Below are 19188 nucleotides of genomic sequence, written 5' to 3'. Positions count from 1 at the left end.
GTAATTTTATTAAGTTAATTAAAGAATATCTCTTTCTGAATTTTAACTACCTTCCTTTCAGAACCATGTTGATTTCTTTTTTCTTTTTTTAATTTCATGTATTTAGGGGCTGTGATATATTCTAGGACCAATCAACAACTCTATCAGTATTGTATTCCTGTGGCCGAGATGCTACCAAGCAAATCAAAGAAAGAGCAAAAATAGCCTAAAAGTCTTTCAAAGAGATGGTCTGTTTCCTCTCACAGAAGAACTGGGGTTTTAATATCGTCTTTAAAAAAAAAAAAAAAAAGAGGAAAAAGAGGGTGGAGGAAAAAAAGGAAAAGGAAAATATACTTTTGAGAATATCTACCTTTTTTTTGTAAATGGCAGAACTACTGACTAGTGTCACCATACCTACAGAATAAATTATAAGTAGTTCAAGTAGGTTCAGTGATAGATGGAAAGAGAAAAAAACCCAACCCTTTTTCTTATTCAGTAATACAAGTATGCAAGTAGTACTGAGCAAGATACTGAAATTGGCAAAGCTCATGTTAAATGAAATCTTGGGCCCTCTCCAGGGAGTGGCGTTTTAAAATAACCTGAATATTTGTAAGAGACTTAGGGTGAAAACGAGTTGTCTCGTGGCCCGTTGCCTGTTTCTTGTGGGAGGTGTTCTTCAACTCAGGAATTATGGAAAGTATTTTTAGAGCTGGAAGGGAGCAGAGAGGAAGTTTTATCTTATCCTTTCATTTTAAAGATGAGGAAACTGAGGGCCAGTGATTAACATTGCTGCCACCACCAATAATAATACTAGCAGCTGTAACCATGGTGGCTAATATTTGTTGAGCTTAGCACTGTGAAGTGTTGCATACAATATTTCATTAAAAAAAAAAAAAAACCCACAAGGGAGATTCTTCTAATGTCCCAACTATATAGATACAGGAAACAATGCCTGAAGAAGGTTAAATAGCCTGTGCAAAACCTGTGACTCCCTAGTCCCATATCCCTAATTAGTGCACATCATTAATTTAGATGAATGACTTGGGGTCCTGCAACTAGTTAGTGATTCCTCCAAGGCTAAAGCTGAGGGCAGCTCCTTCTTAGCTCTGTACTTTATAAAACTAGGCCATATGAAGAGAACTGGAAAACCAGTGGTCAAGCAGAAGCTTGGGCATTGAGAAGACACTATGATTTCTTTTAAAAAGAATCCCATTGCCAGAGTACCCAGTAAGATGGTTGCTTTGTGGGTGAAACCTTATCAAAGGCTGCACCCATGTGTTCAGACCTGAAGTGACATTTCATTGAAAATTGGGGAATTCTATCCTTTACTCATTCATTGAAGAAATAAAGGAAAGCCAAAAATACAGTCCATGGCAATTACTATTAATACCTCCCATCATCTCTCATTTTCTAATACCCTGCTTTTCTGAATAGCTCACTCTGTGAGCTCACATGCTCACTGTTCAAACTCCATCATCTCTCCCCAAATCATTCCCACCATCTCCTAGAATTCTCATACCACATCCTCACTCACTGGAATCTCTCCACACTTACACCTCAGGTATCAGTCACCTCACCCCCATTCTGTTTTTTTATTCTGGAGGATTGAATGTCTTTCATTGCTACATTCCAAACTCACTGCTTTCCTCATGAGAGTAGGTCACCATGGCTTTTGTTCCTTCTATTCTTTCCCAGTTCTTCAGATTCTGTTTCATACAAGTCCCAGAATGAATCTGGCAACTCATAGGCCCTTCCAGGCAGGACAGAAAAGATGAAGCCAGAAATGATTTAATAGGCCAGAGGAGAGAAACAACTGAGACTGAGGTATTAACTGCATGTGTAAATATATATATATGCGCACACATTGTATGTGTGTATGTGTATGTATAAACACACACACATGCACATATTCATTTTTCCGTCTTTTCATACTGAAAAAGGCTAAGATGGCAAGTACCTAATCCAGATGATCTTTTTATATTCTGGGAAGTCCAATCCACTTTCTTTATATTTTGTCTTCAAACATCAAGATAAAAAGGATTTAAAAGCTTTATTGCCTTTTGCTCCTTATTTGATCCTTTGTAATCAGGAGGTAGGTTTTCAAGATGGTGCACCAGAATTTCTGAAGCACAATAAATTATCAAATGTTCCCATGGATGCTTTTTGTGGAGGATGTTTCTTTTACTAAGCAAGCCCAGTCCTCCAAAATAGCGTTTGTAGAAAGAATCTAGCATTCTGCAATATTTCTATAATTGATAGCTAGACAGATAGGCCCAGGATAGCCTGGATCATTCAGCTGTTTTTACTGATTATATAAAATATCCTCCATCCTCTGACCTTTATCTGAGAAAGAATGCTACTTTAAAGCCATATGAATATTTTCTACATATCTGGCCATAAAGAAAAGATGTTTTCATACAAAATTTACCTTTTACTTTCTTCATATCCTGCCATTCACATTGCAGCTACTCTTGGGTGAAGATCTTTTTCAATTATTTTGGGAAGCTCATTGTTTTTTAATGTAGAGTTCAAGTCCTGTAGTGAAATCTGTTTCATATTTGTAATCAGTTTTCAGCTCCTGGACAAAGCCCAAATTGGTAAGTCCCTGTAAGTGAAAAAGAAAAAAAAAAAAAAAACAGAATGTAGTTATGCAACCTGAGTTTATAGAAGATGAGAGAAGATAACTCAAAGAAGCACTGGCAAAAATAAACATTATGTCCTCTTCTTGCATCCCAGACATTCTGGCTCAGACTTCAACCTGGATAGTGATCAATTAAATGTATAGAACCACAAAAGAGCCATCTGGATCCTGAAACTGTGTGGCAAAATCTCTATTATTTGTCACGTAAAAGGAAGAATATGTGATTTTGAAATAAAACACCAAAGAAAGATGTACTGAGTTTAATGCAGGAGTAGATGTAGCTGGCCACAGTTGTGAAAGATTTGATCAGCTTCTTCTTACTTGTCCTTCACCCTGGAGGTTTCTGAAGAGGCCTGAATATCTGGCTTAAAGTGAGTGATGCTACTTGAAATGAAAAGCAAGGAGACTGCAAATCACTCTTCTGCACAGGCTTGGAATAAGCTATGGCATGGCTGATGGACAGATTCAGGTATTTAAGTGAGTGTGATTTCTAAGCAACAATTTCTAAACCCTACACTGTTGTTGACCTCCATCACGCGATTGGACATGTTTATGAAGGCACACGTGGTAGAATGAAATGCACTTGGAAGAATACTGACGTCATTTTTCAATAGCAGAGCAATATTACTGCAAAATGAAGCCACATCACTCCAATCAGCAGTGGAGTCCAGCCTCACACACTTCCTCTGCTTAACAGTCTGAGTCCACTCTAGAAAAGGACCTTTCCATTTCAGGAAAGTGGCTCTGGGTTTCGTTAGAAGAAAGCTAATGAGGTAGATAATCCAATGTGTATGCTCAGGTAAAGTCAACACCTATGAGAAGACTTGAATAAATGGCACCAGCCTATACTTTTGTCCTTTCCATTTTCTCCTTTCTTTTTTTCTTTTCTTTCTTTCTTTCTTTTTTTTTTTTTTTTAGGCATAGATGTAAGGAAGATGAAAGAACCCCAAAACAATTTTTTTCTCTCTAATCTAATTGGACAGAAAGCAAAAGCACAGTACCCAATCAGTCAGTAGTCATTTAAACCAAACATATCTAAATGTACATTTAAAAATATGATGTGCAATTTTCTGTTAATTAAATTGCTAAAAGTCTTCTGTAAAGGATAAAATCTTCTCTTGCACACTGATGTTACGTAATCTGCTCAGACTTCGTCCTCAAGATATTTACTTCTGCAAAAATTAAAAGTAGAATTATTTATTTATTTATTTATTTATTTATTTATTTATTTATTTATTTTGAGACAGAGTCTTGCTCTATTGCCCAGGCTGGAGTGCAGTGGCACAATCTTGGCTCACTACAACCTCTGCCTCCTGGGTTCAAGCAGTTCTCTTGCCTCAGCCTCCCCTGTAGCTGGGATTACAGACATGTGCCACCACCCCCTACTAGTTTTTGTATTTTTAGTAGAGATGGGATTTTGTCATGTTGGCCAGGCAGTTCTCAAACTCCTAACCTCAATTGATCTACACACCTCATCTTCCTAAAGTGCTGGGATTACAGGTATGAGCCACTGCGCCCAGCCAAAGCAAAAATTTTTGATGTCTAGGAGGCACCTCTAAAAACTTTATTGTAAACTAAATCAAATGTTTTCATTGAACTTCTTCTTGAGCCTCTTTAGAGAGGAAATCAAAATCCTACTGATAATGAAAAACTATTTTTCATGATCACTAAAGCAACTGCTGTCTCTGATGCAATCCCACCTTCTCTCTAATGCCCATCAGATGTATTATTGGGGAATTGGCTTCATTTGCTCCTAAGGTTATATTCTGTGATATATTTCATACACACACACACACACACACACACACACACACACGGTTCTACTTAGTCTAGTCGAGTCTATTTCCATTTGAACCACTGGTAAAGAAACAGTATTTATAGTAGCCATTAGTTAGAGCAAAGAAATCTACAATCATCGCCATTCCAACTGCTGGCAACTTAGTGGTAAAATTTTTCACATAGTGATTTACATACATATCTTCTGACTATAAGAAACTCCAAGGCAGACACCATCTTATTCATCTTTAAATCACTACAGCAACTGCCATAATATTTGGCATATTGGTCTTAAATTATAAAAATAATTGAATGAATGAATAAATAAGGGAATTAATATTTAAATGTGGACACTGATTATTTGTACCAGAGTCATACCACACCAAGAACTGTCTGGAAGAGTTTTCAGAGAGAGACAGAGAAAAATTGGCTGACTATTCTTGGAGAACACGTTGACTGTTTGTTGGATAAAGACAGTTCACCAAGAAAGCAGATTTTGACCCTTCAAGAACTTGAATGTGATGATGAGTTTATGACAGTTCTAAAAGCCAACATATGGTCGGTGGCCAGATTGTGGTTCTGGACTCAGAGGCTTCCATTTGGAAGGCAGACAAGCATTTGAATTATGGGTCTAATGAAAGTGTCAATAGCAATCCTGTTACTGGAGGAGCTGTAAAACCCTGCTTAATGAACTAGGCAGGGACACAAAAACACAATGGTCTAAAATGTACTGTATGAGAAAATGATAATTAGTCCAGATTTCATGTACAAGATAAAATGCATAGGGATGATATTACCACTGAGCAATATTATAGCCCTTCAGGGGACTGTTTTGTTAACAGGGTTTGGCTCAGCTTTTTCTCTCCTCCTCGTATCAATGGAGATGCACTACACAACCATGAGCTGCGAGTTAGGAAAACAAGGTCAGATGGTAAAATTCCTATCATAGATGCTGACAAACATCTAAAATTCAAGACAATAAGAGGGTTCTAGCCTCATTAAGGCTTCACTCTTCTTTGGGAGGCTTTAGGCAATAGGGGGTGATAAGCCAAATAGCTTCTCACAGAAAAGGAATGGGGGTTAAAGAGAAGGTGATTCTCTAATCTTGCAGTCTACTTTACTAGACCACCAAACGTCAAGTGGTGGGCAAGAGCCACTCACTTCCACGCTGTACTCAGAAGCTATTGAGGTTGCTCTGAGCACAGAAGAGAGCAGTAACCTTGGAGTCAGGGGGCTGAGGTTCTAATCTTAGCTCTACACTAACTCTCAGTTTGAACTTTCTCATATCTTAAAGGAGGACAGAGGTGAAGGTGGATTGGAATGGCGCTTCAAAATATTTAAGGAGTGTAAAAATCACCTGGGTATTTTGTGAAGATACAGATTTTGATTCAATTGGTCTAGGGCAGGCCTGAGATTCTGCATTCCAAACAAGCTCCTACGTTATGCCAATGCTGCAGGCTCATAAACCACAATTTGGGGAACAAGTGACTAGCTGGTATCTCCCAATTTGAAAATTCCATGAAACTACCAATGTCAATAATAATCCGTTTGCTATCTGTTACTACAAGTGGGAAGAGACAAACAATTACTGAGTTTTTGGTATGATCAAGGCAAACTCGTTTTAGCTTTGTTTTTGTCTTGTAAATCTAAGTAAGCTGCTTTATCCTAGCTAGAAACTATGAATGCTCTGACCTTTACAAAAACAAATTTGTCAGGAATTTTTGGTGGTAGACTGTTAATACTGTTAGACTACCTAAATATTGCTTTTAGATCAATGTGTTTTATGACTAAATGGATTGCATGTGCAAACTTAAAATGGGGTAAACTATGGTGACTATGAGTTAAAGTCATGGATCTACATCCATTAATAATAAAATAAAGACAAGGGGCTCAAATGATGTGATGTAAGGCATAGTTACTTGTATACAACAATATGTTAATGTAAGCATAATAGCTGTAGGATGACATGAGTTGGGTATGGCTCATACCGTGCACAAACAGTATCCTAGGTGTTCAGCCTGTTGAAAGTAACTTTGAATGCTGTAATCCACTGGGTTCTCTCCATAGATATTTTCTTCCCTTGCCCAAGTTTAATTTTTAAGATGGCATATGGGGAATGGGGAAAGGAAGAATACTGTATGAATCCATGGCATAAAAAATTATTTCACAGATCTGCAGACAGGGATTTTAGAAGTTAATAGAAATTTTCTTTACTGTGTCAAGTACAATATTTTACACATAATAGGAGCTCAATTAATGTCTGTTAAGAAAAATGATCTGAAAGCAATAAACAATTGACTAAACTTCAAGAATGAAATTAAATGAAAATTCACAAAATCTTCAGTAGTTTAAGGGGCCATAAGTTTGGGGGACAAAAACTGGGGACATGTGTCCTTGCTTTTAAAAAAGGAGAGGTCTTCCTCTCCCTCCACTCCCTAAAAAGAAAGCTTTGCCTAGAAAAGAAACAGCAAATTAACCTCAGAACAAGAATTTAATGAGCTCATATAATATGTTTTATGCTTTATATAACCTGCCTCTTTTACCTCCTTCAACAACCCTATAAAGTAATTATTATTATCATCCCCAGGTGCCTCAGATGCCACAACTAGTAAATGGCAGTACTTTCATTCTAGTTTATCTGACTTAGAAGTCAGCCCTCTGCAGATAGCTTCTAATACAGTCAGGGAAGGGAGGAGAAGGGACTAAATATTTTTAAAAGAAGGGAAAGGGAATATATTTTTTAAAGTGCTAAATTATTGAGACTATGAATTGTAAAGAAATTAAGAGAGGAAACTCACTGTGGACTTCAGTCAAAGTTGGTTTTATGGAGAAAAGCTGGAAGTGGGCCCAGTGTTCATTTATTCATAACATACTCATCTGGCCCACGTGGGAAGAAATTTGGACAGACGGTAAGGTGAGAAGATAAAATGTTCTGAAGAAGGAATATGATAGTGTTTGATTTTGAGAATAAAAGGGTCAGAAGGACTCTCCAATGTGGACCAGGAGAAAGCAACATACGAAAAACTAATTTTTCATTTTCAGTATGTATCAGGCGCCCAAAATATATACTGCCAATGGGGTGGGGAAAGGGGAGCATGTGTTGCTAAAATAATCTAAAGGCAAGTCCTGAATAAGCTAAAACCTAGCCAAACAAAAGCCTATTTGTAAATTACTCCACTTAATTTTTCAGGTCATGATTGCCTCTCTCTCTGCAAAGTGGTTAATGACATTCTCAATTAAGAGTTTGCCATAAAAATGAATGAATGAAGTATTTCAAAGCTGCTATGAGATATTAAAGATGAGTCACTTTTAAAAAGTGGTTTTGTTTCCTGTGTTCTGGATAATGCATTTGAGAATGTAGTTTCCAGCCTCACCCATCACCCTATTGTGAAATCAAATTGAATGACTTTCTGCTCTTAGAATGATCACTCATTCAAATGCATTCAATAAATAAAGCCCAAACACAACGAAGCACTTTTCCTAGAGCATCCCGGAGAGCTAGGGCCTGGTCTCTCTCACTGTATGAGGCTGAGATTGAAGTAAATAAAGCATTTGCTCACACTGACTGCATAATACATAGTGACTTATTGTTTTCTAAGCTTTAACAGGTACATTATCTCATACGATCCTCAAAATGACCTCATAATAAACATGCTGTTGGCTTATTACCCCCATTTAACAGACGTGGAATGGAGAGCTCAGAGTAATCAGTGATTTTCCCAAAGTCACACAGCAATCCAAGAGGTGCTTTAAATCTTCCCCACCTCCTCCTCCTCCAGAAGAGGAAACATTTCTTACGTACAAAACAATATAATTAGTACCATTACCAAAACTGGAATAGTAGAAAGATTTAATTCATTCAGATGTGCCTCTGGTGATTTTGTAAATACTGAGGTATTCATTTTCTACCTTCTGCAATTCTGTGAATTCTACCCTGGACAAAAGGTCATCCAAACATGATCCTTGTTCAGAGTTATGGAAATGTATGCAGCCTAAAAGAAAATGGGCCAAATGCAGAGTAAAAATATCCATGTAACTCCCAGTGCCATTTACTCTTGCTGCCTCAAATCCTTTTTGAAATTAGGCAGGTTATAAATCATAAAAAAATATATAAAAATGTAAACTCTTGTCCTAAATTCAATTATCATATATCAGAGAAGGTCATGAGTGCAGTAGGTTGGAGAGCTAGTGAAATGAGACTAAAATAGGTATGGTAGGCAAGCTGGAGATAGAGAAAGAGAGAGAAAGTTTTAAAAAGGAAAAAAAAAAAACTTTTCAATTTACATCTACAGAGCAGACTAAAAATTATCTGAAAAATAATAGAAAATACAATTTTCCCCCCAAATCAACATCCTTTCAGCCTCTAGTTCTAATCAGGCAGAATTTGGCATGGAGAATAATTAGGAGACAGGAGATCAACTTCTCTTAAGTTAATCTGAACTTAGAACTGTTCATCGAAACAGTTTTAAGTGTACCTAAGAATAGAAAAAAAAAAGTCAAAAAATATTAAAAGCCTTGTCTTCATGGAGGGAAGGGGTAAACAGAAGGGGTTAACCCAAAATGAAAGAGTAGCTGCATTTTCTAACATTGCCTTGCAAACAGCATTTCTAAACCAATTTGGGCCAGCCATCTCTTGTCCTCATTCAGACACTCCTTTGCTTCTATCTTCATCGTGACTGTGGGATCATCTGTGCAGAGCAGACCTCTCTGGAAGTTGCAGATCTACCACACTGGCTGGCTCCCACATCCAGATGTTGAAAAGGCTTGTTGGTTCTCAGGATCCTTTTCCTCAAAATGTCTGATTTCCTTTTCTCCTAAATTTTATGGTATATTTATTCACCTATGGGTAATTGTGAATAGCTTCAGAGTTTCTGAAAACCAGAGTTTCTTTATTTGAGTCTCCTATTTTATGAGTCGTGGAATTGGGAGAGCCATAATTATATAAGTTTTAATATTTGAAAAACTGCATTCTTTTAAATGTTCCTAACAACTAATCCATATAATCAAATCATCCATAGCTCTAGTCTTTTTTCTTCTCCACTAAAAACAAGACACAAAAGTCATGATTCCAGGATTTATTCTTCAAAAGGTAAGGTGACTCTGAGCCAAGGTTAATTACTTGCTATTTTTAGGGATCAGGAAATGTATTTCTAGCAATATTTCTCCATACATTCAGGTTAATTTTAAGCAAAAATAACGTATTTGTTCATGACCCATGCTATACAACTACTTTGCATAAAAAGCCCTGTTGAGGCCTTTAAGCCATTTTAAGTGTTATGACCGGTGACTTCAGGCATAAGATTTTGTTTAGATAGCACAAGACCTTTCTTGTTGATTGAAAACTGGCTTGATGCCTCTATACATCTAAATAATTAGAAAAAAATACATTTAAATGAGAAGCAGATGCTGTTTCCAGATTTCTATTTTCACTGTACAGAATAAATAGAAGCTTTCATCTCTGCGTTTACTCTTTGGATATGGTGCATACCACATGAATCATTATTTAAAGCATAGGGTGTTCCTTTCACAAAGGTAAAGGAAATAGGGGACCTCTGGGGTGCTCATTCCTCCGAAACATTTTTGCTCCAAGAAAACTAAACAGGATTATTTATTCTCCTTTACTCTTTACGCTTCCATGTCTGGTACTAAGCCAGTAGATCCAAATAGAATGGGGGAAGGCTGTGCTGAATGCAAAGATGGCAGGCCCTGCTGAAGATCAGTAGCTTGTAATTGGCAACAGACGACAAACATACTGCAAATGTTCAACGTTCATCTTATCAGATGCAAAACCAATTAAGAAGAAACTATACCCAGGCAAGGGAAAATAGAGGACAGGACATCACAGGGTACCTTTGAAAACACAGGGTAGTTTTCTCGAGCTTCTTTACCTGCCACTGTGTCAACACTCTTACAGGTAGAGTACATTTTTAGTTTCCCTTCTAAGTTAGGAAGTTACACACTAGGTTTCTGGGCCAATTTTAAGTGCTTGAGATGTTTGGATGAAGGAGCTGTGTAAACAAAGGGCAAAGGTGTGCATAACTTGGAAGCAAAGTATGTGTACATGAAATCCACAGATTCCAGAGCCTGATCTTCTGAGCTGTTAGCTGCAGTGAGACAAGCCAAAGCAGCTACCAAGCCCAATGGGAATTAATAAGCAATGATGCTATAATTAGTTTACTGAAATTACTCATTTACTTTTTCTCTCTTGCCACACTCCCTCAGAGCTCTTCTATTTCTTTTCTAAGAATGTTTCTATTGCTCACCATTTTCCTCCAGGTCTAGCACAGTATCTGCTACAGATAAGTTATCAATCAATCAATATTGGTGGACTGACACTATGAATGAATGGATATAATCTGAATGTTTATTCACTACCCTGAAATAAATACCACAGTTTATGACTTATATAAACATAGAACATAAAAATTTTAGTAGTAGTCACCACTTAAGAACATGTCATGTCTCAGGCATTGTGCTAAGAGTTTTACTTGCATTGTATTAATTTTGACACATAAAATGATATTAGGAAGTAAGTATTATTCTCTCTGCTTTATAGATGAAGAACCAGAGGCTCAGTTATGTGAACGGATGTTGCTAAGGATCAGCCCATAAGTGGCAAAACTCCCTAGTCTGTCTTACTCCATAACCCTGACGTATCCTTTAAACATGGCATCATGCTGCCCACCGGGCTTCAAAGGTTTTAAAAGCTTGTTCTAATACAATGCGCTACAAACTTAGATTGAATGCAGAAAGAAAGAGTAAAAATTTCTACCAATTAATTAGCACTTGGAATATCAGAATTGGGTTTTCTGCGCACATGCAGTGAATAAACTCTTCTTAGAATCGAACCAGTGATCCAAATGAATAGTGTGTTCTTTCAACAAAGATAAAGGTTTGAAGGGTTCAGTCATATGAATTGTTTTGCTGTGAAATAAACCAAGGTGAAAAATTCACCCAGAACTTTTGATCTGAACAGACATTGAAGCAATTCTATCCTGCATGTGTACATATGGATCCCAAAGAAAATCATACGATGTTAGAAATAGGAATATACATATTACCACTGTGGCTGCTGCTGTTGAGGCTACCATTATAAGTGGTGATAATTGGTCCTCATTATAGTTTAGATATATTGAAAGCTGACTGTACACCAAGCTTTATAAGTCCTTTTCAGGTAGTTTCTCATTTCATATTCAAACAACTCCATGAGGTAAACATAATTGAAACCCCCATTTTTCACAAGAGGAATTTGAAGCTAAAGAAGGTAAGTAACCAGTCTATGGCCAAACAGCCAGTGATGATGGAACCAGACACAAAACCAGGTCTGTCTGGGCCCAAGCTGTGTTCTCACCACCACTAAGTAGTGTTGCATTGATTTCTACACGATTATGATTCCTATGACCCTACCTGTGACCCTTTAATTTTAGTTTCATAAAATGCTTTACATGTATTATACTTCAGTTCTATTGCCAACGTGAGTTGGAGGAAAGCGAGCAAGCAATACAAGGGACTTCATTTTGCTGATGGAGAGACAAGCAAGTGTTAAAATTCAATTGTATGCTCCCCCCCATAAATCTATGAGGTTTTCTCCCTCAAATTAGAAATAGCAAGTTATTGTTTTGTTATTTTTCAATATATTACAAGAATGAGGAACTTGCTATGAAAATATGTCAGTGTTTGTTAATGACAGGCTCCTCCTATACCAGCAAAGAACATAGTTCACACTCACCATTCAATAGCTGGTATTGGACATGTCTACAGAGAAATTCTGGTATATTCACTGGCGTTTTCTTTCTAAAAAGACTGTAAATAAAATGGAATGTTTTTTTCTGGCAGCATTTTGAACCCTCAGCTACTGGGTATGTATGAAACCTGAAAGTACAAGGGATTTCCATTCATGGGAAATGAGATGAAGGATAAAGCTAAGTGACCTTTTGAGAACACTTTAAAATTATATTCTGTTTATTGAGTTCATGTCTTGGTCTAAGGTTCAGAATGGTATTCATTTTGTATGAATACTTTTTTTCTCAAATCATTGTGAAGAAAATTATAAGCATATGAAAATATTGTATAAAATGAAAACATTCATTTGAATGTTTAGTGACCACACATGCTTATAGGAACTAAGAGATACAATTCTCCCTTTGGATAGCTGTAAGAATTAGGGGAAGTCATTTAAATTCTCCAAGCCTCAGTTTCCTTATCATAAAATGTAGGGCTGGATCTGGCTTGTCTCAAAATTACTATGCAATTACAAATCTATGATTCTTTGAACCTACCTTAGATTGAGCAGTTACATGTGCATTTACACAGCAAATGATCACATAAGAACTGCAGACAGCATATCAATAAATTCCTAAGAAATCATTTGACAATGTAACCAAATAATAAATAGCTATAATAGTTTAACACATATAAGAAGGTAACAAAATTTTTCAACTTGGTGCAGGAATGATGATTATCTCAGCCTTTCTAGGCTTTTCTCATTATCCTGAAACACAGGTATCAAGGAAATAGGAAGTAGAAATTCTTCGCATTTATTCTTGATGCTGATAACATCTATATTTGACATTCTAGAATAACAACATCTCTAGTAGCAACTAAGATATGCATGTTTCAGAACTGAGAAACTTTTAAAATCCCCTTTTAAGCAATGCAGCCACAGAAGACTCTTAATAATTGATTATAATTGATTTTAACCTTGTCCTAACCTGGGCAAAATGGCAAAGCCAATCATCTTTGTCCAGATGGGGTATGAGAAAAGAGCCCCCAGTCCACATCTTTAAAAGCTCCAGACATGAGCAGAAGATAAAATATTTAGTCTGCCAAAGCCTTGACCTCCCAATTCCAGCCAGTTTTGAACTTGAATTGATTTCCGACAAGGCATCTGGGAGATGATTACAACAAAATGCACTAAAGCTGGGCAGCCTTTATTTTAACATCCCAGCAGCTTAACCTGTTAATAACAGCAATTGTTTTAGATACAATACCAATTTCTGTAACTGACGCAAGAAATGGATAACAGCAGCACAGTTTCCAAGGCAGTGCAATAAAAAAAAAAAAGAAAAAGAAAAAGAAAAAAAGCACAGCTGGTCACAGAGGAGGTGCTGGCAGTGTTTTCCAAAGAAACTTCAGTTTTCAGACACCCAATTCTACAGTCTCAAAAAAAAAAAAAAAAAAAAAATTAGCAGGAGAAGGTTGCATGTTGAGAGAAACTCTGTGAGCAAAGGGATCTAGAATCACATCTGTGTTCTGCTGATGAAAGCTGAGCTATCTTGGGCAAGTCACTTCACATCTCCATGCCTAATTTGTTTTGTTTGAAATAGTGCTGCCCAATAAAAACACAATGTGAGCTGAAAATGTGATTCCATATGTAATTTTAAATTTTCTAGTAGACATATTAAAAAATTGAAAGCAAAATTAATTTTAATATCTTATTTAATCTAATACATCCAAAATGTTATTTTGACATGTAATTAATACAAGATTATTATTTAATATTTTATATTTATTTTTCGTACTAAGACTTCAAAATCTGGTGTATATTTTACACTTATGGCACATTTCAATTCAGATTAGTCATATTCCAAGTGCTCAGTACCCACACGTGATTAGTGGCTACTCTACTAGATAATACATGTTTGAAAAAAGAACTAGAGATGATTGGGCTAATTATCTCTAGTGTCTTCTCAAACTATAAGATATCGTGATGATTCTAAATGTTGTTTCTGCTGCTTTTCATTTGAAAACCCAGCTAAAGGTCAAAAGCATAGATACAGCCTGTTGATCAGTGAGACCCAGATGTCAGAGTGATAGCATCTAGGGCCTAAGTTTGAAGTTAGCAGCGAGTGAAGTCTGTGCTGATGCATGCACATGGTTTTAACCTTATCCCTGGTCAGCTGTGCTACACCAGTTTGTTGTAAGTAATGCAGAGTAGGTGGACAGAGTGGGTGGCTGAATAAAATTTCATGACATAGCCCAGCATGTTCTATTAAAGAAAATGATAAATATTCTCAGTGTTTTTTGAGCACTATTTATATGCCACTCATGTTGCATATACAAGATCACTTAATCATCTCAACTACTTTTTGAGGTGGGAATTATTAACCTTATTTAACAGATAGGGACTGAGCCTCAAAGACACTAATTAGCCTGCCCTGTGTCAGAGTCCTAGAAAGTATTGTGTGTGGATTTGAGCCCAGCCTTTTTAGATCTTAAGTCCAGTCTCTTGATTACCATGATGCACTGCTTTTACAAATAAGCAGCATTTGGTCTTCTATCTGACTCCTACAAAGGTTTCCCAAATTGAAGACATAATAAAGCGGAGACTGTAGAAAGGCTAAAGATGGTGCTTTCACTTTTTAATGACTGATGAAGTCAGAAACACTATAGCAGATGATAACATTCTAATAAATATATACCCCTCTTCTCTCCTAGTCATTAATACCTACAAGAAAGAAAGAAAAAAGGAAGAGGAAGGAAGGAATGAAAGAGACAAAAAGAGGAAGGAAGGAAGGAAGGAAGGAAGGAAGGAAGGAAGGAAGGAAGGAAGGAAGGAAGGAAGGAAGGAAGGAAGGGGAGATGCTGAATATGCTTATGCTCAGAGAGCCATCTTCAAATACAAACTCCTGCCATCTCCTTGTCACCAGACTGTCATAGTTAAGATGAGAAAGTTTAAATACCTATATTTTATTTATTTTCAATAATTTTGCATAACATACTATTTTTTTGATAGTTTTTGATAGTTATTTCTACATTGAGGAAATGGTTGAGCATCAGAAATAGGACTAGATAGAGATTCTTTTTCCTGCTACAATATGTGTTATTATTTTTCTTTTCTGGTGTCTGAAGGTATAGAGAGAGTTCACACTGGTAATTTGAAGAGTAAATTGTTTCTTTTGAAAACCTTATTCTAGTGCATTGTTAACTTGATTTAAAACTAATCTTCCTATAGAGGACTTTGGAGAGGGCCTAGTGGCCAATCTGAAAGCGGTTCTCTGCAGGTGGGCCATGACATGCTCATCACCTGTGAACCAATCCACAATCACAAAGTCTAATAACTTTTGTTCATTGTGTCTTGACTTCATGGGCCACTAATATCTAGGCTGCAAGGAGACTCTTCTCCAAATTGATCAAGAACGTGCTAATAGTTTATTTAACCAGGATGACAACAGCTTGATCTTATTGCATGATTTCTCTGTGCCAAGCACCAAATCTGTTTCGGTGATTTATGTGGATTAATGAGTCCTCATTAGACAGTTGCTCTTATCCTCTTTTTACAGATAAAGAAACTGAGGCACATAATGCTTATAAACAGTAATAATCAATACATTTACATTTCGTTCCCATTTTTTTTTTCTTCTCCTGGTCTTCCAGTACATTTCTGTCTCCTTAGCAACCTCCATCCAGTCATAACTACAACCTCATCTAGGCCTTAGTGACTCCATTATTCTCGATCCTAATCACAAAGTTATCTGTTGGCCATAGAGAACGGGTTTATGTATTCCATCAGTTATTTATTACTGCATAACAAACAACCCCATACATTTGTGGATTATATTTAAGATAATTTGATGTATATTTTATGACAATTTAATTTTTTTAAAAAACTTAAAGTCATAAGTCAATAAAAACAAGTTTACTTACTTATCATTTTGTGGGTCAACTATTTAGCTTGAGCTTAGCTACAGAATTCTACCAGTTTACCAGGGGTCACTGATGCAGCTATAGTTATCTGGTGGCTCAACAAGGACTGGGTAATCTAAGGTGGCCTCATTCACATGTCTAGCACTTGGTGCTATCTGTCAGCTGGGCCACCTGTTTCCAGCAGACCGTGCTTCTTTACATGGCAACGTTGCTCCAAGTCCCAATCTGCAAATATTTTTAAAGCCTCTGCTTGCATCACATTTACTGGTCTTCTGGGCCAACACAAGTTTCATGTTTAAGCCCAGGATCAAAGTTAGAGGAAACTACACAAGGGTATGGATCGATAACAATCTAACATAAAAAGCACCTAACATATTCTTTCTTCTCTTTCAATATGGTCTAAACAACTCAAGCCTAAGAAGACTGAATAAGAGAAGGAAATCCAAATTTCCCAATAAGCCAAGAATATATCAAATTCTAAATTTGGCCTTCAGTTTGAGCCTCAGATGTAAATGAATACCAAGTCCCATATTTCCACTGAAATATATTTCTTTTCATAGCATGTTTTGAAAAGACGGCCAGCAGCTTTGTATTTAAATGAAAAACAATATTTCATTTGAGGGCACAACAATATTAAATATTTTTTACAAGACTCTACTGGATGATGACAATGGCTAATGCTGTATTTTTGCCATGGGAACTTTTGTTTTACTGAACCACTAAAATTACCATCAGATGTGCTCATCTTCTGTTGAAGTAATGAACAATGGTATGTCTGAGAGAGAAATTCAAAGTGCATCATTTATCTTATCCTATTTTCAATTAGGCTGAATAAAGTATAAAGTTGGTTCCAAAGTATATCACAGAAACAGGGTGAGTAAATTTATTATACCACTAGAGTGCTAATCTTAGCAGATGGTAGAAAAAATATTTTTAGCATGAAATATGCTAAAGCAATAAATCTGAACAAGGTGGATCTTATCAACTAATATCTCCCCAGTGTGAGGTAAAACTCTTGCATGACAACTCAGCATTCTTACGAAGTCTGGGTTGATGTGGTTAGATATGGCCCTCAGTGAGAGAAAGAGAGAGAGAAAAAAAAACAGCAAAAATAAGGATCAATTAGGAAAACAACCACACACGCCAGGACACTGCACTGATTTTTTTTTTTTTTTTTTAAGAGTGAAATGACTATGTTGTGTTTTAAATTTCCTTGGATTTTATTTTTTTAAATCATGCATACCCCAGAGTCCTGTCAGTCTTCCATTTGGGAGTTTTCCAAATTGGAAAATTTACAAAAAGTCTCTGTTAGGTCAGCTTTAGAGTAGACGTGAGCACACGCAGTCACACATTGGTACTAATCACCATTAGTCAAGGCATGTATCTAATAAGAGAGCCCAGGTAAGGGGTTCTGGAAAACTGGGCTCATGCTCAAGGCATCTGAATGAGAGCTTCCAGACAAGGGATGCATCTGGTTCATAGTTCATCAGAATCCAGCTGCTAAGTCCCAACAGACAGAATAGGTTACTCATTCAGAATAGACAGCATGTGACACTCTGAAGTTCTATTTTCAAAGGAAGATGTGCAAAATGGAAGAGTGAGAGGTAATAGATAATAATGTAAAAGCTATGATGTGGTTGAAATATCTGTCTGTGAGGTAGTTGAGCTAGATAATTTTTCAAGATGACCATAAACCATATTTTATAGCCATCTTGTACCTGATTAATGTTCATGTCTCAAAGAAGTGATGTGTTAGAGTAGATCAGATTGGTGGTGGGTCTGGGGTCAGAAAACAAGAAATTCATGCTCAGATCTGCCAGTGGAAAACTGGGCTCAGGCTCAAGGCACCTGAATGAATCTTCCATGTAGCTGACCTTATTATATAATTTTTCTGGGCTTTAACTATCTACAAAATAAGGATTTGATCTATAGTGTCACTATGTAAAGAATGAGTGTGGAGTGGAAGGAATGAATCAGAAAACAAGTTGTACTTGAGGTGAGCAACAACAAGCAAGATTTAATAACTCAGGGTTCCAGGAATTCCTCTTAATCCTGGCAATATATCAAATAATTTGAATTGTGCTTCATTCATTCACTTGAATTGAAAACAAACTAAAACCATTAAGATGACCAAATGTTGAAGAAATCTGAGTAAATTATGAGAAACCACCTGAGGTGTATCATACTTCCCAAAGTTTGGTCATAGAGGTAGATGTTGGAGATTAATTAAAGGTTGGGGAGACCAGAAGAGAAACTTCTCTGGTTGGTGAGGTGGGGATGAGGGTGAGGGAGCGTAGAAGGAAGTGGGTAGGGAGTTACATAGGAGGCCACTCCTCACTTTTTCCCCTAGTGCTGTCCCCTTCCAGACTCTCTCACCTGAATCTCTGCTGCCTCAGCGTTAGGACATTCAAACACAGAAACAAAGCTTTTGTAAGAGAATGGGGTTAGAGCCTGGAATTTGTGTGTCGCTGTCCATGGTCCTGATCATCCTGTTGCTGTTTCTCCTGACCAAGGGACACCACAGACGACTTTTGTCCAGTTTAGCCAAAATAAAACATTAAAAAATTATAAATTAGTCATGGAAGAGATTGGATCACAAGCTATAGATAAAGGCTGAGACAAAGAGACATAGGCACCAAGAAATTATAAGGGAGAAACAAACAAAAAAATCGTTGATATTAATTTTCAAATAATCTCAGGTGCCACAAATAAAACCACAAATTACCACGGTCAAAACAGGTAACGACTGAAGGAGAATATAACATTTGTGTCCAAAGCTATAGAATCATAGCAAGTCCTGACATAAACAAACACATTTAAGTGAGGTATGCAATATGCCAACCTGGTAAAATAAAACTCATTGGTTGAACTATGCCGAACAGCTCACAGTTTTCTTTGGCTCAGCATTTTCTACTTGAGAACATCTAGAAATTTAACAGTTTCATAGAACTAATGTAATGGTGACTTATTTTGCACTTCATGTAGTTAATTCCATTATGTTTGTCAGTTCTACCATGTTTTCCAAACTACCCCTTGAAGAAATAACAGGTGGAACTGCCCTATACCTCCTCTGCTGTGTTTGCATGTCTCAATCAGGGTAATGGATAGCAAAAGAGACGGCTAGTAATGCTACAATATATCTTCTC

General features: G+C 36.8%; 1 long non-coding RNA gene across 1 annotated transcript in view; it reads right to left on the bottom strand.

Annotated features, from left to right (window-relative positions):
- Positions 1-2562, bottom strand: part of LOC103220217 (uncharacterized) — a 184660-nt gene extending 182098 nt beyond the window's left edge. The window contains exon 1 of the long non-coding RNA XR_005243345.2: positions 2408-2562. This is a non-coding gene — a long non-coding RNA (uncharacterized lncRNA). The remainder of the gene's footprint in view (positions 1-2407) is intronic.
- Positions 2563-19188: the final 16626 nt, after the last annotated feature.

The sequence above is a fragment of the Chlorocebus sabaeus genome, chromosome 14, assembly GCF_047675955.1.
Source record: "Chlorocebus sabaeus isolate Y175 chromosome 14, mChlSab1.0.hap1, whole genome shotgun sequence".
NCBI lineage: Eukaryota > Metazoa > Chordata > Mammalia > Primates > Cercopithecidae > Chlorocebus > Chlorocebus sabaeus.
The sequence above is the reverse complement of the archived record's forward strand: the minus strand, read 5'-3'. Positions and strand labels throughout refer to the sequence as shown.